Source organism: Psammomys obesus, unplaced genomic scaffold (genome assembly GCF_907164565.1).
Source record: "Psammomys obesus unplaced genomic scaffold, mPsaObe1.curated_primary_1811, whole genome shotgun sequence".
In the NCBI taxonomy this organism is placed as follows: Eukaryota; Metazoa; Chordata; class Mammalia; order Rodentia; family Muridae; genus Psammomys; species Psammomys obesus.
The window spans coordinates 483,387-510,357 of NW_026596463.1; the positions used below are offsets into that span (position 1 = coordinate 483,387).

At 46.3% G+C, this 26,971-nt stretch overlaps 1 protein-coding gene across 2 annotated transcripts in view; it reads left to right on the top strand.

Moving 5' to 3' along the window:
* The first annotated feature begins 3,352 nt into the window (after positions 1–3,352).
* Lhfpl2 (LHFPL tetraspan subfamily member 2) overlaps positions 3,353–26,971 on the top strand; it is a 143,687-nt gene continuing 120,068 nt past the window's right edge. The window contains exon 1 of one of the 2 annotated variants that reach the window (XM_055598455.1): positions 3,353–3,457. The gene's annotated coding sequence lies outside the window, so the exon portion shown is untranslated. The remainder of the gene's footprint in view (positions 3,458–26,971) is intronic. The other variant, XM_055598458.1, reaches the window with a different exon arrangement.

Below are 26,971 nucleotides of genomic sequence, written 5' to 3' on the forward strand. Positions count from 1 at the left end.
TTTGTTTGTTTTTAATCATTGTCTTAAAACTTGCCCCACCAGAATTCAGACATGGTATTTCCAAGTCCCTTGGTGACTTTGAATGTGCTGTTTCCATAGTCATGAAGGTGGCCTCTGTCTCCGGGAATGCTGATTTTGTACCAAAGTAGAGCCCTTTAGGTCTTGGTGTTCAAACTTGCCTTTTCTTAATGCTTATTTGTAGAAGAAAATGATAGACATAAAAATTTTGAGATAGCTTATTCATATAATTACATACATGAGAGGAAAGAACAGAATGATCAGCTTCAGCCAGCGACTCTTGGGCAGCCCACAGCAGACCTGCAACTCTGCCTGGCTCTTTGAAAGGATTCACAGCTTAAATCCATGAAGCCCCTCTGCTCAAGATCTTCAGAGGCGATCTATTACAAATTTGTATCTCTGTAATTATATAATTCTAGGAAATATCAGTCTTTCACAGTTGTGTGTGTTTGGGGTCAATTTAAGAAGCCAGTTTTTTTTTTTTATAATGAGTGGGGAAATTAAAGTTACTCGCTATCCAGGGAAATAGACTGCTTTTCTGAGATAAATGTGTTCTTTCTTTAAATACCATACCGATTCACACCCTGAAAGACTTCACACATGAACAATTATCTGGCCTTGTTTATGGGGTGGCATGTCCATGCCCAGATGTTCAGAGAGCAGACACATCTGCTCAGGCAAGTCAGTTTGCAACCGTACTCTTTAGCCAGGCTCCACCGTAATTTTACCTTATGACCTATCCAAGTGGCTCATAATCATTTTCTTCCAAGGCCTCCTTGTCATTTGACTGAACTTTGTAGGTACTCTTTAAATTCCTCCTCCTTCATGCCTTCCAGTGTTGTTTTTGAAACTCTGCCCTGAGCATGTGATAGGAACAGCACTGATATATCTCAGGGTTCCTCCACTCAAAGGTCTCTCTGTGGTGCTTCCTCTCCACAGGCTTTAGCAGGGACGTAGTGCTGGACAGCACTAGGTTGTCAGTCCCGTAAGTTCCCATTAAGTGGAAATTTATTTGACCTTCAGACCCATATTATCCTTTCTGCAGATACTGGCTTTAATGATAGCCCAAGTTGCTGCACAGATGGTTGTGAAAAGAAAATAAAGTTAATATTTTATTTCCAAGGTGGTTCTTCTATGATACAACACAGGAACCAACACCCTAATTTATATGTCCCAACAGGTATTTACTGTGCCAGCATTGTGGGAGATGCAAAGGCACACAGTCTGGAGGCTACCAACTGTGCCCTTCAAAGAGCCTGAGACAGAGATGAGGCACCAATTCAAGTTAAAAACATATGAAACATATAGTACCACCAGACAACACAAGACAACTAGTGATGTGTTGTTCAAGTACCCACAATTCACAAGGAAAGCCTTTTTTTTTGCGTTTCTTCTCGTTCACTGATGCATCCATAGTACTTGCAATACTCTAACATAAGCCATAGATAACAGATGTCTACTTTGTAAGCACAGAGCCATTGTCTTACAAGGCTGTCTCTGCAATGCATAACAAAGGACCTCACCCATGACCGAATCTGCATGGGGGGGGTACTAATAAAATGGAGGTATCAGTGCTACTTCATCTTCAGATGTTCCTGGCACATTGGCTAGCACCAACACAGAGCCGTGGTCTGAGCAGTGGCAGGGGTAGGGCCTTAGCTGCATATAGTTGTGAATACACACTACAATGATGCTTATCTGTCTGATGCTCTCTTTGGTAGATTTAGCCATGGGCTAGAGGGTTTGTAGAAACGTTTGCACAAGGCAAGCGTTTTTCTTTTTAAAGTTTGTTTTGTGTTTCTTCTCAACTCATTGACCTCAAACATCTCTCCCACAATTACCTCCATCTTTTCATAAACATCAAGTCTTATATTTACTGTAATATTTATTAGGAATTTAACATTGTTCATAAACTCCATTAGCTTGGTCGTTTGAATGGTTGCTGTTTTTGTTAATTCTATTGATTGCAATGCTATGTAGATTTTTGAATAATTTATTCCTAACCCATAAGTCATTGTCATTTCTAGCATGTGATTTTGCAAAATAGAGCACTTACCACTCACTTGTAGTAGAATGTCTTTTTGAAAGCTTCTTTTTCAGAGGAGTTAAGTGGGATTCATCCCTGAGAGATGTCCTGGGAACAGCATAAGCAACTTGAGAACGGATACTGGCCTGGGTCCTTTTAGGACTCCACCTGGACTGAGGACCAGCTTCAAGAGGCATTCGCGCTGCAGCTGTTGTTAATTGGTAGAAACCTTTGAACCCATCACAACTGCCTCCATTTCATTTGTATGTTTTCTCCATACGGTGACAATGCTATATACAATACAGTGTGTAGGCCAGCTATGAAATCTGGTTTTTGATAGTGGAATTTCCAAAGAACTCAGGATTTTTTATTATTTTCTTTTCTGGCAAAATGCCTCAGATAACTTCTCACACAGGAAGTGGCCTGCCGAGTGGTGTCCCAGAGCCGTTAACCTGTAAGATTGTGCAGATAGGTTCAAGGTCTGGGAATGGCAGGTCACGATGAAGACTTCAAGAGCAAAGAGCCCATGCAAGCTGTTGGTGGGGAGAAGAGGAAACCCAGATAGGCTGGGTCTGTGCATTGGTGGATAGATAACTGTCTGAGTTTGGGGGCTAAAGCAATTAGACCGGGGGTGGGGGTACGGGACAAAAGAAGGTGTTCTTGGTGGAGCGCCGTCCTTACACAATGAAAGTAAACAATTCAGCTCCTTTTTGTTGTTTGCCTCTGGTCTTTGCTTCTACCCTGGGGGCGGTGAGAGGAGTTGCTGGGTCTATCCCTTTTCCACTGGCTAAAACACCTTCGATGTACATTGGAAACTGTAACTTGAGTGCGGGAGGATATGTCTGGACCCAAGCATCCTAGCTGGGAATACTCTTGTGACTGTTTGCACAGTTCCTCTAAGTAGACAGCAGGACCTGGAAACTTGCGCCTCCAGCCTCCGCCGGGAAGGCACCGCGGCCCACTCTCCAGGGCCGCGAATCGACGTTCTTCCCGCTCAGCCAGGTCCACGCCACGTTCCGCACCCAGCTCCTCCAAAGGCCAGGAGTAGAAGACCCCCACAGGGCTCGGGGACCCCTTCAAGGGGATCCCGCGTCGCCTACGCCCCCTCGGGCCCTGCAGGACCCTCCCCTCCGGAGGCCGGGCCTCGCCGACCCCTCCCAACGCGGCGGGAGGGAGGCGGGGGATGCTGAGTAGCAGCGGCCGGCCTAGGAGGTTCGGCCGCCTCCTCCCGCTGCGCCCGCCCCTCGGCCTCCGCCCCGGCGCGCCGACCCTTGTCTGCTCCCGCCCTCTCCCCAGCGGGTCCTGCCCGGCAGACCGAGGCTGCAGCGAGGAGGCGGCACAGAAAGGCCGGCTGGGGAAGGCTGCGCGCGCCCGGCGCAGAGTGGGGCATCGGAACCCGGCTGCCCTGGCCAGGTAGGCACGGCGCGGGGAGCCCGGGGCCGGGGCGGTCCCCGACAGCGCACGGAGGGCGCAGCGGGACGGGCATCTGGTGCCGGGGCGGGAAGGATTCGCTGCAGCGCTGCCTGCAGACGTGGAAGAAGTTGAGCCTGGAACAGCTTTTTCCCGGGGAACTGCAGTGGTCCCTGCCAGCCCTGTTCCGTGCCGCGTGGGTCTCACTGGTCACAGCTGCATTTTTTGTTGCCAGCGCAAAGATTGAGGTTGAGGGCTGGAGAGGAGGTGGGCGTGGAGTGGGGGAACACTCCATCTAGGATGGGTGAAGAACTCGGGGAGATGGGCTTTTATGCAGTCCCTACTCCCACCCGGGCCCTCTTCTCTCTCCATCTGTTCTTGGTCTCTTGCTCTCTGAACTGGGAAAAGCGAAAAGATTTTCTCCAAGCCGGCTCAACTTTTCTGCTATTTCAGAAGCTTCCAATGCAAGAGAGTAAGTGGAGAGTAAGTGAAGGGCAAAGAGTGACTCTCATCCTCTCCCTACCTCACTCCCGCCAGGCAGTTTCCTGTATTTCTGTGCCGTGACGGTGTTTGTGCTTGTAGATTGCAGCTGGTGACCCAAATGGAAAAGTGGAAGGGCTGCAAGGTGTGGGGTAACCCAGAGTTCTTTGGAAGGGGCTTTCAGGCTCCGCGTTTGCTCCGCCCAGATTGGAGAGAGAAAGGATAACTTACCTTATTCTTTCTGATGTTCTCCTGATCATTTTTAAAACTCCATTTCAAACTAAGAGATAGAGGACACGTGTGCGACGACTAACTGTTAAAGGCAGGAAAGAAATCTCTCTGCAGACTGATAGGGATAGCCTATGTTGGACATATGGCTCTGATGACGACAAAAAAAAATTGGAAGTTTTAAAGACAGCATCTTATTTTGTAATAGAGTTTCCCCCAAGTGGTCACAGAGCAGACAGTGTGGCTTGTGGTCTGTGGCAGGGCAGCATTTTATGGTGGGAGGTGGTGCCTTGTGAGTTTCGGGAGAGGAGGATGGGCAGGGGGCTGCTCATTTGTTTTGGAACTAGTCTGCTTAGGAAGAGTAATTACACTGCAAATGAACATTTGTGAATATAATTTGAGTAGCCGTGATACACGAACCAGTCATTTGTCTGAAGGAAAAAAAAAGAATCTTTCTAGATGAGAGCAAAGCAGTGCCATATGGGAAAAAAATAATCGTAGTGTTTATCCATGTATGTAGCTCAGATTGACAGCACCCGCTAACAACAGAAACATGAACATAGAGATTTTGTTGCATGCAGGGGTTGATCAATAGCAAGAGATGGTAATAAAGCAATAGATGGAAAACTTCAAGAATGTGTGTGTGTGTGTGTGTGTGTGTGTGTGTGCGCGCGCAAAAGTGTCCACCTTCTATGTATCTTTACTGCAAAGGATTGCCAAAATAGGAGGATTAAAATTTAGGAGGGTCATGGGGCTGGAGAGATGGCTTAGTGCACTTGGTTGAGAACTCTTCCACAGAACCTGACTTTGGTTCCCAGTACCCAAATAAGACACATTAGAATTGTTTACACCCCAGCTCCTGGGGATCCAGTGCCTCTGGCTTCCCTGAGCACATGCACACACACCCAGATTCACACACACACACACCTAGAAATGATTAAAAATAAATCAATTAGGTATCCCAGAAGCAGAAAGACAAACGTGGTATATACTCATTTATAAGTGGATATTAGACATATAATATAGGATAAACATAATAAAATCTGTATACCCAAAGAAGCTAAGCAAGGAGGACCCTGGGTAATATGATCAGAAAGGCAAACAGGACAGACATCTGAAGAGGGAGAAAACAGGGGACAGGAAAGGAGACTACCAGAGGGCCTCTGAAAGACTCTACCCAGCAGGGTACTAAAGCAGATGCTGAGACTCATAGCCAAACTTTGAGCAGAGTGCAGGGAATCTTATGAAAGAAGGGGGAGGGGACAGGAGCTCCACAAGGAGAGCAACAGAACCAAAATAACTGGGCCCAGGGGTCTTTTCTGAGACTGATACTCCAACCAAGGACCATGCATGTAGATAATCTAGAAACCTGCACAGATGTGGCCCATGGCAGCTCAGTCTCCTAGTGGGTTCCCTAGTAAGGGAAACAGGGGCTGTCTTTAACATGAACTCAGTGGCTGGCTCTTTGATCCCCTCCTCCTTAGTGGGGAGCAGCCTTACCAGGCCACAGAAGAAGACAATGCAGCCAGTCTTGATGAGACCTGATAGGCTAGGGTCAGATGGAAGGGAGGAGGACCTCCCCTATCAGTGGACTTGGAGAAGGGTATGGGAGGAGATGAGGAAAAGAGGGTGGGATTGGGAGGGAGGGAGGGAGGGCCTACAGCTGGGATACAAAGTGAATAAACTGTAATTAATGTAAAAATTTAAAAAACAAAAAATAAATCAAAGTTTTTAAGAGACCCAGATTCAGTCTGTTGAGTCTTAACTGTGTGAACCTTTGGCAGGCTGTTTTCTTGTGCTCAGCCTTGGTCTCTGTGTCTATATAATGCTGGTGGGGGGGGGGGGGGCTGGAACAGTGGTTCTGGTGTTAAGAACCATTGTTGCTCTGTCATGAGGACTGCAGTCCTGATATCCGCGCCCACATCAGGAGGCTCGCAGATGCTTGTAACTGTCTCCAAAGGGTTCCATGCCCTTATCTGGCCACCAAGGGCGCCTGCTAATGAATGTGCGCTGCCCTTAGACACACACTCGCAAATAATAATAATAACAACTCTCAGAGGTAGCTCTGCAGGTAACAGTGCTTACTGCTTTTGTGGGGACTGCAGTTTGGGTCCCGCCACCAATGGCAGATGGCTCATAATGGCTCATAAACAAATGCCCTCTTCTGGCCTCTGGAGGCACTGCATTCATATGGACAAACTGCACGCACAGTAAAATGCTAATAATAAAATAAATACAATATTTTTAAAAATTGAAAATGGCAGTAGCAAGAGTTCAAGTCGGAGGCCCTGGAGATTAGCTGGTGCCTTTGTACCAGTTTTGGATGGCTCCCATGCACGGAAAATGCTCAGGAAATGTTAACTATTGCCAGCTCTCTAAATCCCCAGGGTAAAAGGGAATGCAAGGGTACATGATTTTTCAGATGAGTGCCTGAGCCTTGCCTCTGAAAATCCATATCAAGAAACACTCACACCTTCTAGACTTTCAGGCTATGTCCTATTGCCTCTTCTGGTGAGCCTTTTCTAGGCCATCCTTCTAGGGAGTTTGTGGTGTAGTGTCCGTGTGTCTCAGAGCTGGGGTGCAGAGGTGTGTCATCATTCCCAGCCTGTGCTCTTTGCAGTAGCAGATTCTCAAGTCCCATATCCCATTAACATAAATATCCCCCTTCTATTTGGAAAGAAAACAAAATTTTAAAACCCTACGGTAGTGGACATGATAAACATTGCCCAAGAATGCTTGGGCAATAAAATCAATGTTATATTCAATGCTTACTGGCCTGTTAAAGATGTAAGTGATCTGTAAATGCCTAATTTCCAGAATATATACTAAAAAAAAAAAAAGCCTTAAAGTATGCTGTGAGGTTAGTGGCACCTGAGAGCAAAGTGAGCAAAAACACCCTTAACTAAACAGTATTTCTTGAACACAGGAACTGTATTGTGTTTTCCTCCTCCTAATTTGGGAGGGGCTGGGGCATAATGCCAATTTGTTCATCTGTCCACTCATTCATCCTGTCATTCAGCAGATGTCTTTAAAGCGTCTCCTATGGGACAGGCTGTGAGGTTGCATTGTGTTTTCAAAGAGCTCCCTGGCCACAGGGCAGGCTGGGGAACAAGGCAGCAAGTGCCATAGTGCAGGAGTCCTGGCAGCATGGGCGTGGGTGAAGAGAGCACTCTGGAGACTTTTCCATTCTTTCATCCCCTGGGGCAGATTGTCCCTAGTCGTTGGGGACTGGGTACTTTCTAGAAGGAGATACTTGTGAGAACCCCATTTGGAGACAGATAACTAAAGGTTTTGAGTTCATGTGAAATGAAAGCTGAACTTGAGCTTTCCAGAGAGACGTGCAACCTAGAGTTGGCTGCAAAGACAGGAAGAGAAATTGGATTTTTAGGTAGTCGATGAAAGAGGGCCCTTGACACAGCAGTGTCATGTGGCTGTGGGGCTACAGCCTTCCTCCTTTGTCTGGTCAGTGGAGAGCAAAGTGAACAAAGACATTGTTAACAAAACTGTTTCTGTGAGTGTTGTTTCTTGAATTGGGGGGGGGTGCCAATTTATTCATCTATTCATTTATCCTGTCATTCAGCAAATATCTTTTTAGTGCTGCAGGTGAGTGTCATTTGTGTCCTTGTGACTAAAGCTTTTGAAATTTTGCTTTTTAAAAAATAGGCCCAAGTGGGAATAATTGAACTCCTGACCCTTGGCCTCAGTGGCCAAGCATGTACTGGCGCTATCCTGCAGACTTGGGGTCTCTTACTCTGCCCCAGAATCCCTGTGACACACAGAGGGGTCCTGAGCATGTTTGGTAGAGAGGAGGTGTGACTAATGAAATGGATTCCGTGCCTGCACATGTATGCAGGTGCTCACATCTCCCTTCTTCAGATGGTGAAGTCAGCGGAGAGCCGAGAGCGGCTGAGCTTCCAGTGAAGTGCTGAGAGTGGGGTTCCCCATTCTGAAGTTAGTAAGTTCCCTTATGAGAGCTTGGGCTCTTCCTTCAGTGTGAGGAGATAGTGTGTTTTTCTTTGGACCACTTGGTCTATAGTATTTGTTAATAGCATCGTGAACAGTCTTTCACATGCATGTGCACACACAAACCTTTACTACCTAAGAATATGAGTTAGTTTTGTGCTCATCTGCACTACCCTGACTATAACTTAAAGGTATGTTATCTGCATGTTTTCTTAGTTTAACTTTAAACCATCAGCTAGGTCAAGAGAAACACCCAGCCTTCACTCTGGGGCCTGGTTGGCCAGAAAGGAAAACCTTGGTACATTTTTACTATTCTTCATGTGGATTTGTTCTGACTTTGATTTAATACCACATCTTATGGATTAGGTAATTTTTATGGACACTGATGAAATCTTAATTCAGAGCTGCTTACTGGGTACGAGCTTGTTAGGCTTAGCCAAACTTTAAAAACGTCATGTGGTTTATAAAGCAAAAGGTTGGACCTTGCACTGGGTTATGGATATAACACTTAAATGAAGAGCATTGGGTATTTTATAAGACTCCCAAGGAATAACAGTCAGCATTATTGAGGTGATAGTAGCAGGACAAACAGTTCGTATACGTTCTTCATAAGGAGAACTTCAGCTAGACTTAACCAGGCTGTTCTAACCCTGGCTAATATGTGGAAGTCACATGCCGCAATGCTTTTACTCCGGGGTGGCTGAGGCTTTCGGGCAGGCACCTGTTGCAGATGTGCCTCAGTGCCACCTGCTCTGCACACCTGTTCTCCTTAACATTTTTTCCCTTTCCTCATAGGTAGTGCCAGGGTTCTTCAAGTCTCATGTTCTGGAAGGAAACAAGCTTAGCAACTGTTTTGGTTTTTTTTTTTTCCCCTTTGGGGGGGGGGGGGCTTGGTTCCTGGCTTTGGAGGGTTATTGCTGCTAATTTAAATTTCATTCATTTGTGAGATCATTTGAAAGTGTGCCAAGCCAACCCCATGACTGCTTACTGGATCACAGGCATGCTGTGTGATTTGTGCACAGGCATGACTCCTCTCAGTGCTGTGGAGTTAGGGAAAGTTCAGAGGGCCAGTTTGGCACCTCACCTTCCTCACTTCATGGGGTTGGAAGGATATAGGCTAGAGTTTTAACTGTAATCTTGGTATTTCTGTCTAATTGATAAAAAGCCCTGACTTAAGTACTTTGGGGGCAAGTTAGGGATTTGGGGGGGTTGGAATTGTTGCAGTTTTTAGTAGAACATGCATGAAGCAGCAGGGGGCTCTGAAATAGCTTTTGCAACAACTTTCCTACATGCCTGGAAAGTTTAGAGGGGCTCCTTTTCCTCTGCTGATTCTATTCAGCATTTTCTTTTTATCCTGTTTTTTATCCTGTTTTTTTATCTATGTTGTCAGGGGCACCTGGAGTTCAGGTTCCTTTCTTCTGGGCAGGCAGCATCAGGCTGAGTGTACGTTTTCCAGCCTTGAGGCAGAGAGCCAGGTGTTTAAGGAAGGCCCTGACTACAGTAGCCTTTCTTATCTGCAGATAAGGGACACCTGGTATTGTGTTGTGTTGTGTTGTGTTGTGTTGTGTTGTGTTGTATTAAGGCCAAAAGAACTTTTTAAAATGTGGGATTTTTTTTCTTCCTCTGGTTCGTACTGATCAAGTTTTTGGGACTTAAGAATGATGTCTTGGGTGTTTATAAAGGCCTGCCATCTGCATACTAAATGCACACTTTGGATAAACAATGGCTGACAGCTTTGGAAATCATTTCAAATGATGTCCTTTTCATTGAACTGGCCAACAGGGCATCCTTGAAGATGATTCTACACAGTGAAGCCCTTCAGTGAAGGTTCTGAATGTCACACTTCTCAGTCAGCCTTGCAGGCTTTCCCTGGAGGGGAGCGCTCAGTTTACTGACCGCACAGGTCTGCGGTGGGGCACAGCGTACCACTTAGCTGGGGTCACTGCTAAGTGGGTGTGCTTAGGGTGTCTGGTCATGTGGTTTTTCCCAGCTTAGGCATGGTCCATGGCTCTTTTCTCAATTAGTGGAGGAAAAGCATCGTCAAAAGAAAGAAAATGGATGTGAGGAATGTTTAACCTGTGATACAAAGCCAAGAAGAACTGTAAGTATGAACAATAAGGCAAAGAGGCCACACGAAGTAATAATGCAGGTGATGGCGATGGTGGGAGGGGGAACGGCTTCTGTCCAACCCTATGCTGGTCAGCGCTGTTTAGGACCGCTGATTATCTGAGCCACACTGCTGTGGCAGGCCAGCTTTGGCAAGGAGACTCACAGGCTCTAAGGAAATGCTGGCCTTGTCACCAGCCAGCTCTATCAAAGCTTCCTTGATTTGAAACATTAAGAAAAAAAATTGAATTGCTACCAAGTTAGCTTCCTTTAAGTTTAAATACATACAGTTCATCTAAAAAAAATCCTCAGGGCAGCCAAGGCTACACAGAGAACCCCTGTTTTGAACTCCCCTCCCCCTAAAAAATCCTGCCAGTGGATTATAACCCAAATACATTGTATGAAATTACCAAAAGATAAAATCAAGTTTTATATATCTTGGCCACAACACTTCCTGTTTCTTCTTGTAAATTTTCAGCTTTCTCAGTTCTGGTGTGTCCAGTCTGTGCTGATAATTATTCTGACCAGGTCATCTTTCAAGTCATTTTTCCCTCAGGGCTATGTGTGTTTCCTCAGTAAATTTTGCTTATTGGTCATTGAGGTCTTTTGAGACTTCCATTGGCGATCCCCTGCGTGGCCTCTCCATGTCATTCCACTCATGTCATTCCGCTCCTCTTAGTAACCCAGGGGACATCAGCTTTTGCAGGCAGCCTGAGGGCAGAGGGCTAAAGTCTGTGCCAACATACAGAGAAAGCTAATCACACCCGAAACCTTGACCTCATTAACATTGTGCTGGAACCAGAGGACCCAGCATTCCATGGCATTGTTTGACTTTGGATTGTCTCTGCTGATTTATGGTCATGGTCCTGTATTCCTGCCTCCTAAGGGAGGCAGATGTAGAACTGACTAGCAGTACTTCCTGACTCCTTTAAACTCCCTAACAGTTGGACTCTGGAGTGTCATCTAGTCATTGGGCCCTGCTGATGGTGATTTGGCCCAGATAAAGCTGGACTGATGGGAGAGGAACAGTGAGGCACTGTAAGAACTGGGAGGGCTGGGGGTCAGTGGAGGAGCTGATGTTCCACAGGGAGAGGGTGGGAGAGTGAGGGGAGAAAACCTTACCATGGTGCTCTTGTCCCTTCAAGCAGTGCTTCTTGGCATCACTTGCAATCCTGTTGAAATATAGTGTGCCCCAGCAGGGCCAGTAGGCCTGCGTTTTCTGCATTTCTAGTAAGCTTTCTTGGTGCTGCAGCTGTTGTATGCCTGACAGGGCAAAGCTGAGACTGGTGAAGGCTGAACCGTGCCTGTGGAGTCTGGCTGGATACTGTTTGTCTGCTCTCAAACGCTGCCTTTTACAGGGATAGGATTGAGCTTTCTTTGGGGCCCTGGAGGCTGCCAAGAGCAGCTGTGTGGGAATTGTCCTTAAGGTCAGGCAGGGGAGTTTATGGGATCTTTGTGGTATAATGTAACTGTGGGGGTGGGTTGGTTATGGCTAAATCTATCACATTATATGTTCTTTGTGCCATAGTTCAGATAAAGACGACTCCTTCAATTAAACCTGCATTTTCCCCACACACCCTGTAACTTTGAAGTTATGTGCTTACAAAGCATTTCCAAAGTTGCCAATTGTTTCTCTGGAGCTTAATCCTGACCCTTGCTGAGCTCTGTGCTCCTTGCTAGCCAGGTATTTGCATTCTCAGGCCATCCCCTAGGGTTCTGACCTAAAGGTTTGGACTGGGTCCTGAGAATCCAAGGTTTGTAAACAAAGCTGCTAAATGGCTTTGAGAGTTTTAGGCAGAGCCTGTGATACTGGCCAGGCATTGACTCACCAGCCCCTGGCTGTGAAGAACCATCCTGTCCCAGTGGGTCTGCTTCAGGATTTTTTCCTCCTAGTGGATCTGTGTCTGGATTTTCCTTTGGCACATTTGTCTTTATGAAGAGGCTGATAACTTGAATGGCACCAAATCAGAGAGCCCTTTGTCAGCAGTGATAGTCACTTCCCCAAAGCCAGAAGGAACCATTAGGAAAGGCGCTAGTTAAGAATAGGTGCTGCATCCAGGGCTGGGCATGGGGGCCGTTCTGGGAGCTCACAATTGGGTTGTGAGCATTGGGCCTCTGCAGGCTTTGAAGACTGTCTAATTGCTGAACTTCCCCTCCCCTCCCCAACTCTGGTTCAGAACCTTGAGATAATGAGCATCTTCATCTGAAGTAATGAGTGGACAGAAATGGACATCAAAGGACCCCCATCCTTCGTGGACCAGCTGGGATCTGATCTAAGTGATATGGGCAGAAACGTTGCCTATCATTATAGCAACACCAGCCTCCACTTCTACAGATGTAAGATAAATTTCGACTGTACCCTGGAAGCCATGTCAGCCTAGGAAACATCTGAAGTGGAAAATAGTCGGTGTGCTGGGATCAGGGTGGATGTAGTGGGAAGAGTGGGCACCACAGTGCTGGGCCCAGAGTGGGAGTCCTCTGAACTGCCATATGCAAGGGTTCCATGGGCAGAGCATCTGGGTGTTAGCATCATTGTTTGATGTGCTCTGGGTATCCTCACTGCTCCTACAGTAGTACACTGTGGCACACTGTGTAGGTCCTTCAGCTCTGTCACTCAGGTGGCCATAGTAGGAGGGTCGTGCCCTGGAAACTGAATATCAAAGCCACTCTCTTCATGGTCAGTATTGACCTGATACTGTGTTTGTGCTCTGGATCCCATTTTCCCCTTCTTATGAAGAAAAGCAAGTGCTGTAGAAAATAAATGAGGCTGTGAGAGAAGTTGCATCCATTTAAGAAGGACATGCTTTTACATTGGTGAGAAATGATAAAATTTCATATAGCTGCACAGCTAGACTGGGCTCTTCCTGGTCCTGGAATACTTGGTAGATCTTGGGCTTTGGTGTCTTTGATAAGTGAATGAAAAAAATAAGATAAAAAGGAAAGGAAAAGAAACATGACTGCTCCTAGGTACGGTATAGGAGAGGGCTTATTATAGATAAAAGATAGAGTGTAGCCAGAGTGGACATCACCAGACTGAGCTGTGCCATGTGAGGAGAGGGGGAGGGAAGCCGAGAGGAGGGGAAGGGTGCAGCAGCCAGGAAGCCCAAAGGTAACCAAAATGGTTAGATTATAGAGGGCAGAACAGCCCAGCCCACCTGGGCTGAAGAATTCATGGTTTGGGACAGGGTATGCGAGCCAGGAAGATCCTGTAACAGGTAGGGACTGAGGGATACAGGAAGACCTGGTGGCCAGGTCCGCTTTTATATGTTAAATAGGCACCTCAGCTACTTGTCCCACAGTAAGACCAAGTGCTCAGATTCTGTGCCTAGGTAGATGGGACACCACCACGCAGGAGAAACATGTCCACTTGAAATGCAAAGTGAAGGCCATGTTGCTTGAGCAGATGAAGTCCCTGCAGTGCTGCTTCTCTGTACTAGGTGGATTGGAACTGCTGCAGACCTCCACAAAACCGGATCTGTGTGTTTTCTTTTAAATAGAAATGGGTTTCAAAGACCCTGAAGAGTCTGAAGTCTTGCCCTCAATGTCCATATAGGGTTGTAGACTAGGCCAGCTTTGTGTCCTGCATTCAAGATACCATCCCCGCCCTCCTAAAATAACTGCAAGTTTTGTTTGTTTGTTTGTTTGTTTTTTGCATCTACAATACTGCAGCAGTCCCTAATGCTTTGGTTTGTGACTCACTGTTGTCACTAACAGGGCATTTCATTTTGCACCTTTGCTAGCATTTGCTCTTGCCTTGTCCTCTAGTTGCTTGTCCTCTAGTTCCCAGTTGCTTGCTTGTCACACCTTGGCTTGGCCCTCATGTGCTCTGGAGAGGTTCCCGCACCTTTCTGATTTAACTCTGCAAAGAGACCTGTGCGGCTTGTCTTTTCTTCACTTTGGCTTCTGTCCACTGCATCCAGAGTCTCAAGTGCTACCTGTTTGCTTTTCTGTGGTTATGGTCTATGAGCTCCCTCAGGACAGGAAACCTGACAAGTGTTCATGTGTCTTCAGTCACAGTGAAAGTGAAAGTGCAGATCCTATTGGAGGCCTTAATTTCTGTAACTTCAGGGATTGAAACCCAGGTGCGGGGAGGCTGGGTGGTAGACATAGAGCTAACACCAGGACTCTTACCTTGGTCTCTTTGATCCAACTCTTGGCCAAGTGGTGCTGGCCAAGTTTTCTTCTCTAAGACCAAGAAACCATAGCCACTAGCTACTGGGACTGTTAAATGGGATGTGCCAACAACACACGTGGCCTTTTCCATTGTTTTTCAGGTAAATGGGGAGGCAGACTCTTAAGTTCACAGCTGGCTTGGAATTTTTGCATGCTACTAAGAGGTGCTTCATGTAGGTCAGAGTTGGTTCCTGGGTTCACTGATACACAAGTAGGTTGTCCCAGAATACCATGACAGTGTATCTTGATAGCCACCAGAAGTTCTAATTTAGTGGAGAGAAATTGAGGAAGGGGTAACAGGCCTTCTAAGGAAGCTGGAAAGTGGTCCTTAGCCCCTGTTGCATTGTAAGTTACCTGGCGATGCTTACCTGACTGGTTGTTATGGCTTGAATCCTCCCCATCTGGCTCATTGTCGAGCAGTTGGCACTGTTAGGAGGTAGGGCCTAGTTGGAGGAAATGGGTCATTGGGATCATTGAGGGTGAGATCTTGTCTTAGTCCCTTCTGTAGTCTCTTCTTTCTGCTTTCTGTCTGACAGGGACTTACAGCTTCCTCTCTCATACATGCCTGCTGCCGTGGTGTTCTGCCTTCTCTTGGGTCCAGAATCAATGGAAGCATGTCCTGGACTCATTTTGTAGACCTGGCTGGCCTTGAACTCATAGAGATCTGCCTGCTTCTGCCTACCCAAGTGCAGGATTACAGGCATGTGTACTTCTTGATAGTGTGACATTAGGTCTTGGGGCAGCATGTGGCTATAGACATCCAGCCCTCTTGACTGCTCTTGGAGAGATAGTCACTGTCAATCAAGACCCTCCAAGACCCATCAAGCATTGGCAAGCAGACCATCAGTGAGCCCTGTATCTGAATGTGTAGGCATATGGGAACAGACGGTAGGCTTTCTTATTGCCTTCCCAGGAAGAAATAAAAAGCCTGTCAGTGGCTCAAGCATTTGCTTTAAACTATGGTTAAGATTTCAGGAGTTGTAATAAGAAGCTTTAGGAGAGAGCGTGTCAGGTCCCCTGTACTTCTTAGTATATTAAATGCTCTGGCACATGACATGCTGGTTGCCTTGCAGTGAGACAGCCTTGCTCTATGAAATGGGAGCAGAGCCTTCCAAAGTGGTTCACCCGAGTGTTGGGAGTCAGGATGAGTGCAGTGTCCTCGCAGGAACTGGGGGTGACTGAGTTCACTGAGTCATAGGAGCAGTTCACTGAATCATAGGAGTGGTGCTTAGATCTAACCAAAGACCTTGGAACAAAATGTGTTCCATTCTTCTGTGTTTTCATCTGCTCCTGCAGTAGCTCAGCTCATGGTCCAGCTTTTCCACTTGTGTTACTGGGTGTGTGCTGTGTGGAAGCAAATAGAAAGGAGTAGTGTGCTAGCTTCTGTGGATGCTTGATCGTGACTGAGTGCTGCAAAAGAGCAGTCATGTACCACAGCTGCGTCCACTGTCCAGCACCCCACAGAGAAGTTAGTGAAAGATTCCCAGTTCTCCTCTTCATGGTTTTAATGTTTTCAGGGCCTGAAGAGAATGAGAATTTCAACATGGCCTAGAAAACCCAGAAAATAAATTAAGCGGGTTTTGGGCATCTTTGGAATTTAAGAGATTGTTAGTTAGATATCTGTGATGCCCCTAAAGAAGCTGTATGCAGGGCCTTGTACTAAAAAACTTACAGTGAGCAGTGAGCATCTTTGAGGGGCTCAACTTTCAGAGAATCTTGTTCATTAAGACTCTTAATAAGGGCTAGAGAGATGGCTCAGAGGTTATGAGCACTGTCTGCTCCTCCAGAGGTCCTGAGTTCAATTCCCAGCAACCACATGGTGGCTCACAACCATCTATACGGGAATCTGATGCCTTCTTCAGATACATAAAATAAATAAATAAAATCTTTAGCAACAACAAAAAGACTCTTAGGAAGTCAGGAAAACGAAAAGCAAACAAACCAAGGCTGGAGAGATGGCTCAGGAGTTAAGAGTGTGTGCTTCTGCAGAGGACTGAAGTTTGGTTCTCTGTACCTACATTGGGCAGCTCACAAGTGCTTCTGACTTTGGCTCCCAGGGAGCTGATGCCCTCTTCTGGCCTCCAAAGGCACTACATATACGTGCACTGCCCCAGGCATATACATATGGTTTAAAAAATTAAAAATCTATAAGTAAAGAAATCAATAAGCCACACCCTCATGCAGTTGGGCTTCTTTTCTCACAGGCCTGGTCATGTGGTGTGCCTGGGGGCACATTTGAACCTTGGCCACCTCATATTATCCTAATTAGAAAGTTCAAGTAATATGTCTAGTTTCTTAATTTCCTTAGAGTTTCTGAGTTTGTCCTGCACAGCTTGGACTTGTATGTAAGATGGTACTATTCTCTGATTCAGTGAAAGTACTCTAAAGCTGGGTCTGGGGGTGCCTAGCCAGTCAAACACACAAGAGTCCATGTGTTTCTAATAAAGCCGCCCCAGTGCATTGATCGACGAGGATACTAGTGTGGATCCTTTACTTCCAGTTTGGAAACATCAAAGCCATAGTAGCCAATGGACGCAACAACTAGCCAGCTAGTCTTGGGCTTCAGCATTCTGAGCGTATGGGCTCCGATTGACATTTCATCTAATGCTGAAATGACGCCTGGGAGACATCAGCGCATACATCCCTGCATACATATGCATACCCAAACTGTGCCCCTTCCATATCAGGCTTCACAGCTGTTCTTATGGCTTCTTACATTTAGTGTGTGTGAGAGAGAGAAAGAGAAAGAGAGAGAGAAAAAAATGAACTTTAAAACATGCCTTAACTCTGAGTCATCTTGCTGGCCCCTTTTTAGTTTTTAGGGTTTTTTTGTTTTGTTTTGTTTTTTGTTTTTGTAAGATGTAGTTCCTTACAGAGGAAGCTCCCAAATAGCCTTTCATGTAGCAGAGCAGAGCTGGCTCCCTGATTGACGTCTCTGTTTCCAGGTAACAACCAGCGCCTGATTTAGGAGCACTTTTTCGTGGATCAGGTAGCTTGTCAGCTGTAATTTTTGACTGGATGTCTCACCCACTGTTGGGTTTTGTTGTTGATTTGAAAGATTTGCAGATGCTTGTTTCTAAAAAAGGTCGATTTCCAGTGGCCTATGTTAAGTGTTTTGCTTTATAGAAGACTTAGAGATATTGCTCTCATTGCTCTTTTTTTAATTTTTTAAAATTTTTTATTAATTACAGTTTATTCACTTTGTATCCCCCCCCCCCGTACTTCCCTCCCTTCTCCCTTCCCAATCCCTCCCTCCCTCTTCCCCACCCATGTCCCTCTCCCAGTCCACTGAAAAGGGAGGTTCTCCTCCCCTTCCCTCTGATCCTAATCTATCAGGTCTCATCTGGTGTGACTGCATTGTCTTCTTCTGTGGCCTGGTAAGGCTGCTCCCCCCTGGGGGGGGGGGGGAGGTGATCAAAGAGCAGGTCAATCAGATTAAGTCAGAGACAGTCCCTGTCCCCATTACTATGGAGGCCACTTGGATATTGAACTGCCATAAGCTACCTCTGTGCAGGGGTTCCAGACCATCTCCAGCTCTCACCACTCTTATGGCCTCTTTCAGTAAATAAATGGTTCTTCCCTCCTCTTTAGGGTCTTTTAAGATTGTGGACCTGATTAGAAAGAGGCCCTTTGGATAACTAGCTTATAATTCTTCTTAGAAGGCATGAAGAGTTTTAGGCAGCCTGGGTTATATAGCAAAACTCTCCCCCCGCCCACCGAAAAATCTTAAAATAATAGCTTTCCCCCATCTTCTTCAATGATAAAAAGCAAATTCCTTGCATTTTGTATACTTTTTCCTTGTAGAGTAGATCATTTTTCTACTGTGTAGTTTAGAGCCCTAGGAAAATCTTGGATGGTTCTTCAAAACAGGGAAGCCTCAGGCAGTCCCAGGAGCCTTGGGACCTTGCTGATACTTGTAGTTCCTTCCTTTGGTTTCCCGGTGGGCAGCTCTGCTGTACACAGCCACCAGCAAGGCCCCTTCCGCTTGTGGCTGCCATCTGAGAAAGAGAACAGAGAGCTGAAACTCCCATTGCAGCCCAGCAGGCTGGGGAAGATGTTTCTCTTTCTCCATGACCCTGGGTCCAAAGTACGCTTGCAGTTTATGGGGTGATCAGCCCTCCTGAGGTGCTAGCTCTAAGAGGCCTATGTTGTTGCCTGGTGGACAATTAACCACCCTGACCCTCCTCTTGCCTTGGCCTTTCTGGCTGAGTTGACACCAATACTCCGAGTGAGAAGCGGCTGCTGTGCTGGTGGGCAGAACACCAGGCCGGAGTGGGGAAACATTTGATCTTGTTCAAAGGGGATGTCTCTGAAGCATGAAGATTGAACTGATGGTGACCCTAACCGGGGGAAGGAGAGGCTCCCTCCAGAGAGCCACTGAGAGGGCGAAGCCATGGGTTACTAATCCCATTGGCCTGTGGGTCTCCAGGGTCTCAGCTCTGTGTAAAGGATAGAGAATTGGGGTTGAAAGCAATAAAGAAGGCTTAAGGGAGAGAAGCAGAGGTCATCTCATCTAATTTTGTGGCTATTACTGAAGAATAAAAAGAGAGGCAATTTCATTAGGCCCTTTGAGATCTCTATCATAGCAAGATGGCATTTGAGGAAGCCATGGAGCCAACCCAGGCTACTGTCTCTTGTAAATATAGAGACAGGTCCCCCTTAGCACCGTGGCGATCTTGGGAACTACAGGACCAGTCAGGACATGGTGGGCAGGAATGTCAGTTAGTGAGATGCAAATAGCTGTCATCCTGATAGACGTCTGCAGGAACATGGCATGAGCTGAAACTAAATCTTGCAAGTGTGTCTTTTATCTCTAAGTGGACTTGATTGGTCCAGAGCACATTGATCACCCATCACAGACCTTTGAGCTAAGCATGTCTGAAGTCTTTACCTACATGATGGGGCCTCAGCTGAGCAGTGACTGCAAAGTTTTCTGTCCATGGAGGGACAGTTTATTCATAGTGCATATTCTTATCTGTTGATTCTCATGGGCCCTGGTGAGTGGACAAGGGCTCCTCTCCACATTTTCAGAGAAAAGGCTTGTGTCCACAGGCCTCTGGCCTCAGGTTATTCCTTCAAATCATTGGTAGAAGAAACGAGGGGAAGAAAGAATGGTAGCAAGCAGACAGTTCTCTGTACCAGCCACCAGCCGGCACCATTCCCCAAGGAAGCTTAATTTTTTCTGAGGAGGTTCCAAGGGGCAGAGAGAGGGGTGAGAAGATGAGCTAGGGGTGGCAGAAAAGGCTGTCTGTATGTCTGACACGGTCCTAATGTAGATCAGCATTTCCTAGAGGCTGTGTCTGGTCAGAATGGATAGCATCTGTCACTGGCCCCCTCACTTTAGCTACATTCTTGTTGTCTTGCTCTCTGATTGTTTTTAGCATTTTAGCATGTCCTCCTCAACTGTGGCCACTTTTGTCTAATATTGTGGAAGTTAGTTCTGAGAAAAATGAGAAATGTGCTAATGAAGCCATGAACTACTATTGAATGGATTCCATTGGAGTGTTCTGTGCAGTTCCTATAAAATCTGCTGACCCAGTTGATGCAGGAGCTCTTCAGGTTGACAACGGAGGAGTTAGACACCATCCTATCTGGTGAGCACAGTGTCCTTGGGAGGTCTCAGAAGGTGAGACAGTTGCTAGATGTCTTCCTGAAATGAAGGGGCTGCTGAGGTGAGGGTAGAGAGGGCAAGTTTTCACTGTCTCTTGAATTCTGAGCATGTGCCTTTGCTCTGCAGTCCTTGGAAATGAACATCCTTTTGCTTTATCCATGTGTTAGCCTCTCCCTCCTGATTAGCCTCATGGACTGTGGCTAATCAGAAGTTGGCTGTACTTTGGGAGCTCTTGAAAGCTTTTCTTTCTGGCTGTTTTCTTTCAGGAAATTGATGTGGAGTGTCAGAAATGATGTGAATTGATGAAGGAGAAATAAACAGGCCCAGGCAGCATGTGAGGAGAGCCTGGCAGCCCTGTTCCTGTTTCTCTTTAGCTGTGACCCGAAGAAGCCAGGTTTCCTCCATGGAGAAGGGTCCCTTGTGCTAAGAGGGCTGAGATGTCTTCCAGGCCAGCGTGCTGCTCTGGCTGATAAACCCCAGGATGGAGACAGGTAGTTTCTGGTTGGCAGGATGGAGATAAGTCACAAAGCTGAAGGCTGAGCCGTATGAATGTGGAGTTAATATTCATATTAACACATATTCATTAGCACATATTCAAGGAAGCAAAACATTCTAGAATACTGTTGTTCTCCTTGCGCTGGTGCTGAGAGTGGTGTACAGGAGAGCTGGGAGAGGCTTGGAGGGGCTTGCTCTCCATGCTGTTAACTTTAGTGTAAGACACCAAATGACTTGGCAGAAGCCCATGGGGCCAGCAGTGCTTGTCTGTCTTGCTTTCTTCCCCACCCCCATTGCCTTTGCTCCTGGCCTGTGTTAGGTGCTCATTGTGAATTTTTATGTGAACAGTTGCTATAAATGAAGCTTTGACTGCGGGTTGTCAATCCAGTGGGTCAAGGTATTTCTAGTATGTAAATGGTGGCACGTGGCTTTTATACAGTGAGATACTTTCTAAAGAATATCTACGGATTGCAAAGCTGAGACATAATAAAATCAAACTGGCTCCTTCGGATTGGTCGTGATTTTGAGGAAGCTTGGGGGCAGGCATGCCACAGTGCTGTGTGCCTGAGTTCCTTTACCTTGGGTTCTGTGGGAGTGGTCTCCTTAGGATAGGGGCAACGACCTCATGGCGTAGCATCCCCGGAGGACAATAGGTGTAATGGAAGTTTTGATTTCTTTAGACACTCAGTTATGTTATGTAAGTATATATATTTTTTAATCCCAAGTGTGGGTTTTAGTTGGGCTATAGTCTGTCCACAGCCGATAATTGTCTCGTGTGGGGCATGGCTCTTGCCCACTGGTAACGGCCTTCTGTGTGTGGCAGGGAGAGGGGCATGGTCTAGGGCTCAGAGGGTAAAAAGAGAAAGGTGGCCTGTGGTGTTGGCGTGCGGCATGTAGCAGTCTGAAGAGACCAGAGATGGACAGTGTGGCAGTTTGGAGCAGACAGATGGGGAGAAACACTTCCAGGGCACAGTAGCTTATCGGGGACTGCTGGCTACATTTGCAGCTGACAGATCGGTATTAGCCCCAGACCCTTTCGCCCTAAACAGCCTGGAGAAGTAAAGGGGCCCCCTCCCCCCACTAACCTCCTCTTTCTCCTAACTACTAGTTTTAAACTAGAGTTTTAAACACAAGTGCTACAAATAGGCTTGAAGTTTCCTTAAGTACACTTTTTAGGGCCTAGTCAGCTCATCCTCAGAGGGTTGAGCTGCCTGTGGCATCAGATCTAGTCTTTTGTTTTTCGAGACAGGGTTTCTCTGTGTAGCCTTGGCTGACCTGGACTCACTTTGTAGACCAGACTGGCCTCCAGCTCACAGAGATCCACCTGCATCTGCCTCCTGAGTGCTGGGATTACAGGTGTGAGCCACCGCACCTGGCTCAGACCTAGTCTCTAACATTGTGTATGCACAATATGCCACAGGGTGATTGGGAGGTCAGAGGTCAGAGTGTGTGTGTGTGTGTGTGTGCGTGTGTGTGTGTGTGTGTGTGTGTGTGTGTGTGTACATACAGGTGTACAGAAACCAAACAGCATTGGGTGTCCTCCTTACTCTCTCCGACTTGTTTTACTGAGACGAGGACTCTTAATGAGTTGACGAGTTAAAGGGATCCACCTATCTGCCTCCCCAGTGCTGGGATTGCAAGCACATGTTACCATGCCCAGCTTTTCATGTGGGTTCTGAGGATCTGAACTCAGGTGCTCCTGTTTGCATAGCAAGCACTTTATGAACTGAGCTATTGCCTCAGCCTCCCAGGTATGTTTGGTTTCTTCAGTTATGGGATAAGGGTTTGTCCACCAGTGTCCAAACCCAATTTGAGAACTGTAACTTGCTGTTGTGGGCTGCCACCAAAGAAACCAGGTCTTGCAGTGACTGTATCGGAAGCCACAGTGGTGAGCCCAGTGTGGAAGGTGCGCGGCTGCTTTTGGGCTGGCCACTCAAAGCCTGGCTGTTTGTTTATCTCCATTGCTTAGCTTGATTAACACACAAACCAGGGAAGATTGATGGTGATGGTACAAGTGAGTTCCAATGTTTAGAATGGTTATAGGGGACTAATTAAAGGTTGACAAAGAGAACTTGTAAAGCCAAGAAACCTTAAATTCCTGTTGACCCAAGGGCACATCATTGTTTGATGCTTGGTGGCTTGAGCTCTCATCCATCCTCCGAGCTTTGTTCCTGTAAGTTAACTTTTACCACTTGGCTCTTGTGGTTAGGAGCCAGTTTTTCTTTGCAACTTCTGTGCCATCTGTCTGGAATATTTTCCCCAGGCTCACATGTTAAAGCTTGGTCCCCAGCCCATAGGTGCTACTAGGATGAGGTGGACCATTTACAAAGTCCGGCCTAGTGAGCAGTGTTAGGTCATGGGGGTGATATGAGTGGAATGCCAGGGCTCCGTCCCCTTGTAACCCTTCCATGTTGGCCATGAGGTACACAGTTTAGTCCATCACATGCTATTCCCAGCACCTGCAGCCTCACCAAAAGCAATGGGGCAATGCATTGGAAGCCTCTAAAATGATGAGCCAAAATAAATCTTCTCTCTTAGTTCCTTCTCTCAGTTGTTTCAGTAACAAAAAGTTGACCATGCTCATGTGGGATTTTTGTGTCACCTCTAGTGGGAGAACTCAGTTCCTTCTGCTATCTGACGATGGCCAGTAGTGCCTTTGCACAACTCTTCTCTTCAGGATAAGGGTCATAGAAAGCAGATTCCAGGTGGGTCGGAAACCCTGTTACTATCTACCCCTGTTGACAACGACAGACTGAACTGCTCTATGGTGTAGATAACAGGGTTCATTGATATGAAGCTGGCAGGCTTGCTGCATCCCAGTGGTGGACTTGAGAGGGCTCATTAATATTTTCTGGGCTTTTGGAGCCTTACCAAGGAGAACAGACTTCATCCTGCTCATTCGTCCCTACCTTTTGGTTAAAAGCAGGCCTTGGGAAGCGATTTGGCTATTGTGGTGCTGTCCTCACTGCCTGGGGTTTAGACTTAGACTTTTTATGGGCCCTGTCATTGGCAATAAGTTGGAGTTGCTTGTGATCTTGGTATGTGAGAAAACATGGTATTTTGGAAGAGGGTAGGAAATATTTATTTGATCTCCAAATACTCTGGGTGCAAAAAACAAACTAGAAAGTAATTAAGAATCATGTATGTTGATAGAAAATTGATTTGGAAAAACCTTTCAACCATACATTGACATGTGAGGAAAACTTGATTTTTTTTTTCCCTCAGGGCTTATGAAAGTGTAAATAAGAGCTGGGTAGGTGTTCCCAGCTTCCTCACACGTGAACTCCTGCTTTAATAGAGGGCATTTTATAGTAGAAAGCATACTCTTTAGAGGAAGAGTGTTCCAGCACTGCCTGTTCAGGAAGGCACCTTTTGTTTATTTAGTTCCTTATGTATATGGGGTTTCAGCACAATTCTATCCCCTGCCCTTTGGGGTGTTTGACTCTCTCCAAAGTGAATTATTGTGTAAATATAGTGTGTATGGTTACATAGTTAAATGCTGGGGATGTGACAGGTTTCTGTATTCAAGGGTTTCTAACTCATGAAAAATTATTGTTAAGAGACTAGTTTTAGATTCATATATTCCTTATACCAAGGAAGTAGTGGATTCATTAGTTACTTCCCAAGTAAGATTTGAGTCGCTCAGAGAGTGCTTCTGTAGAGAAGGCACAAACCAAGCAAAGTTGGCATCTATTTGCCCACGTTTATGTCTGTTTATAAAGCACGTATCAGAGGTCCTTGGTGTAGCTCATACCTTCCTCCACTTATGCTTTGTGCCCTGTGTTTTCTCTAGATCACTTCTTACAAAGTGTGGTTGTTGCTTTCCCTCCACAACCAGGATAAAATCTCTGGTTATCCACCTCAGTTCCATTGCGCTTTTTGTAAGGCTGGAACCATTGGGCCTTCCTGAAAGGACCAAGTTCTTCGTCCAGCCCATGAGGACTACTAGAGGTCTTAGGTCTGAGTCTCAGGTACTTACTGGAACCCACTGTAGTTCACAGCGGCCTGAATCTACAGAGCACACATTTTCTGGTGATGGCAATGAACTCATACAGAAGATTAGGGTTGTTTTTTGTTGTTTGTTTTCTACCAAACACCGCTTTAAATGTTTTCCCAACTAAAAAACATGAGAAAGTCTGTGTGGGGCTCTTTGGAGGAAAAGAGTTCTTGGGCTGACCTCTTTTCCTTTACTGTCTTCCATGCTGAGCATAGAAAGGCCTCTGCTGGGACTGGATGTATGCATGACAGAAGACCTAGCTCTGAGAACTGGTCGGGTCCCCACTTCCCAGTCCCAGACTCTGTGACCTCAGGCAGAAGGGTTTAGATCCCTAATCTGGAAGGTCATTCCCACTCTGTAGAACCCTCAGAAGGGTTCGATGAATCAGAAGGCGGACAGGTAAGAGTTGAAGTCTTGAATTGTCACGTCCTTTCTTGACTGTTTCTTCTGCTTCTCTGGCTGTTCTCTCTCCTCTGCCCAGCCATTGGGACACATGTTAGCTGGTGCTGTTTTCAGGCATGTAGCATGTACTGCAAATGCCCTACTGTCCTGAACTGCCCTCATCAGAGTGGAGCTTGTGTCCTGGGCAGTGTCCTGCCATTGGCCAGAGTTTTGCAGCTCTTGTGCTTATTCTTGCTCCAGAACACACAGGGATTCTGAAAACTGGCATTTAGCAGGCTTTCCTTTGCCTTTGGGATCAGGAGACTTCTGGAGTGTGTATGCTACTGTGAATTAAGATTAGTGTCCACTTAACAGATTTGCCCTGTGGTCCAATTTATTACAGACTATGTGTTTCTTGGGAGAAGTGCCTTCTGAGAGAGCACCAGTGTTTGTGGGCCTACTTCCTGGGCTAACACATGAGTTGGAAAGGGTGAAATGAAGCCCCAAACCTGGATAAGAAGTGTTTACATTTGTCCAGGGAGAAACAACATAACACATGCCGTTCACAGGCCCAGCCTGCTCACAGTCCAGCATTGCGGCGCGTACCAACCTAGTAATGTAATTTATTTCCCTCGGGGAAATGTGGTTCTATGTGCTGTGTATTGGTGTCATTGAAACCTTGTTTTAAGAGGAAAATAGCAATTAATGTTTAGAAAAAGGAAATAGCTTTACAAATTTGTGGTGGAAGAGACCCAATAAAAACGACTATCCAGCTTTCCCCTGAAGGTGAATGTGAGAGTTTATAAATGGTGTTTTCTGTCTGGGAGCCTGGCAGTGTCTGCTGTGGAACTAGCAATGTGGGAGTGTCACAGAGCAGGGTGTGGGAGACAGGGCTAGCACTCCGAATAAAGGAATCACATAGTCACACAGGTGGCATCTGTGCCCTCTTAAGGACAGGTGGCAGATGCGGGGTGGGGGCAGCTGTTAGGTCAGATGAGGCCATTGCTGCTATTGCTCCTTTGCTGGAAGAGCCTGCAGGAGAAAGCCACTGTTAATTTTGTAACTCTGGGCTTTCTTCCTTGCATGCATAAACATCTTAGTTCATTGTTTTAAGAGACAAAGAGCCATGGCTATGGGAACCTCCTTTAAGATGCTTGTTTGTTTTTAATATTACCTAAATTAAAGTGAAAAAATGACCTTACCCGTGGGAATCTGGGGCTTTGGACTTTTATAGGCCATCTCTTTAAAATGAAGAATTTCTGTGGATCTATAGCACGTGTGCAATTAACTCAGAACTTTGTATGGTTTGAAAATAGAGAAGTCAAGATGAAGCCAGTGTTGGCCCCGCTTAGTTGCCTTGTTCAGGTACAATGTGTGCCTTGAAGCAGGGGTTTTTCAGTGATGGCACTATTTTTTTTTAAGATTTATTTATTTATTTATTATTTATACAGCATTCTGTCTGCATGTGTGCCTGTGCACCAGAAGAGGGCACCAGATCTCACTATAGATGAACCACCATGTGTTTGCTGGTAGTCGAACTCAGGACCTTTGGAAGAATAGCCAGTACTCTTACCTCTGAGCCATCTCTCCAGCCTGAGTGCTGGTACTATTGACATTTTGTATTAGGTCGTTGTTTGTTTGTGGGTGCCCTCCTGTATATTCAGGATGTTTAGCCATATCCCTGGCCTCTACTTACCCTTGTTACCCCAGTTGGGACCACATGAGGTGTCTGCAGATGTTGCTAAGTAAGTTTGTCCTTGGGAGAGGAAGATAGCACACTAGCCTTCCATATTCAGAACGATGTGCCGGCTTTTGGAAGCACGGATTACGAAGTCCTACTGTATATGGATCTGTTTTCAGAAAACAGTTTTTTATCAGTTGCTGCACCCTGAGGGCTTCTCAGAATACTGGGTTGTGTTAGTTTCATTACCCGTTTGATGATGCGGAGTTTGCTAAGGGAAGAGTGAAGGAATCCAGTATCTTCCCTTTTCCTGACCTAACTTCCTCTCTTCTTTCTTTCTTTTCCTCCCTCTCTGCTTCCCCTCTCCCTCCTATCCTACCTTCCTTCCTCACAGTTTCATAC